Source organism: Papilio polytes, unplaced genomic scaffold (assembly GCF_000836215.1).
Source record: "Papilio polytes unplaced genomic scaffold, Ppol_1.0 DF824146.1, whole genome shotgun sequence".
In the NCBI taxonomy this organism is placed as follows: Eukaryota; Metazoa; Arthropoda; class Insecta; order Lepidoptera; family Papilionidae; genus Papilio; species Papilio polytes.
The window spans coordinates 3,193,301-3,194,661 of NW_013525058.1; the positions used below are offsets into that span (position 1 = coordinate 3,193,301).

The 1,361-nt window shown below is 33.0% G+C and overlaps 1 non-coding gene across 1 annotated transcript; it reads left to right on the top strand.

The window, feature by feature from the left end:
• Positions 1-574: 574 nt before the first annotated feature.
• On the top strand, positions 575-646 carry Trnae-uuc. The gene has a single exon. It is a non-coding gene; the product is annotated as a tRNA-Glu (tRNA).
• The last annotated feature ends 715 nt before the right edge of the window (positions 647-1,361 follow it).

Below are 1,361 nucleotides of genomic sequence, written 5' to 3' on the forward strand. Positions count from 1 at the left end.
TTTTTCCTTACTATATTCGACTGATAAAGCATTTGTAGATACTATATATCTTTGGCTACAACTTTTAAAATATCTCTCGAACTTCCATCAACGAATATAATAAAATGATGCGTCCTCATCTATCAATAGCTCACGTCTATTGCGTTATACTTCATTCAGTATGTTGTAATTTTTCTATATTTACTTTTTATTGGCATCAGTTACGACAGACGTTCTCGTAATGTCTTGTTTAAGTTGTCATTTCGTAAATTTGATGGCGTTCGTTCGCGTATTGAATGAATAATTCATAATAAGCTTTCGCGTATTGAGTTCGATTGCGATTTTTATGTACACAATAACGTATAAAATATAATAATACAAAAATAATAAGATATATGGACATAAAATAATAATAGCATGTTAATTTTGTACCAATCATAGAACAGCAATGTTTTAATGGTATTTTAGATATAAAATATTTCTCACAATAAAGTTTGCGTTTTCAAAAAGAGGTATGTAAGAGTAATTCTCAGATCTTGCACATATCTCATTTTTCAGTGAACTTGTTAGTCCTAATTTCAACAGACGAGATATATCCCGTATGGTCTAGTGGCTAGGATACCTGGCTTTCACCCAGGAGGCTCGGGTTCGATTCCCGGTACGGGAAGATTAATTTTTTGACAACCTGTAGCACATTTTATTTAGAAAAGTTAAATTTTCGATTAAGAAATAATTACTTACATCCAAGTTATTTTCACTTAGCATTTTAACTTAGCAAAATATTTAAATGCCTACATTTTTCAGTTGCACAAAAAAAATAGCGACAATTCTTACGAAGTATTGTACCAAAGGAAAAAATCAAGGAAAACACGTAAGTTTAAAATAATATGGAATATTACACGAACAAGATTTACACTTCATTCGTATTCAACAAATACTCGGGTAATTCTGACTTTTGGAGGTTATAAAAGTCACCCCTTGCGTACTGCGACTGATTTATCAGTTATGAATTTACTTATACAAATACATTGTTATAATATCAAGAACAATAAACATTTGGATAAAATGATAATACCTTTACTAAAATGAATAGAAAAAAAAATCATATGAGTAGTGCTACTGAACTCTAGACACGTGGAAAAGTTATTCTAACAAATAAATGAACTGCTCAGAAACTATATGAAAACAGAGTAGTGTTATCACAAGGAAATAATATTTAAGGCAATAATTAGGCGCATTAGAATAACAAATTAGCGAGCGCCAGGACGACTACGGGGGAGGGAGAGAGGGGCGCGTCGGTCACGGGAGCGCGCCGGTACGTCCGCGTCGCGCTACACTTGACAAGCTTTTGGGAAATGTTATTGTTTGGGGGTTCCGTAACA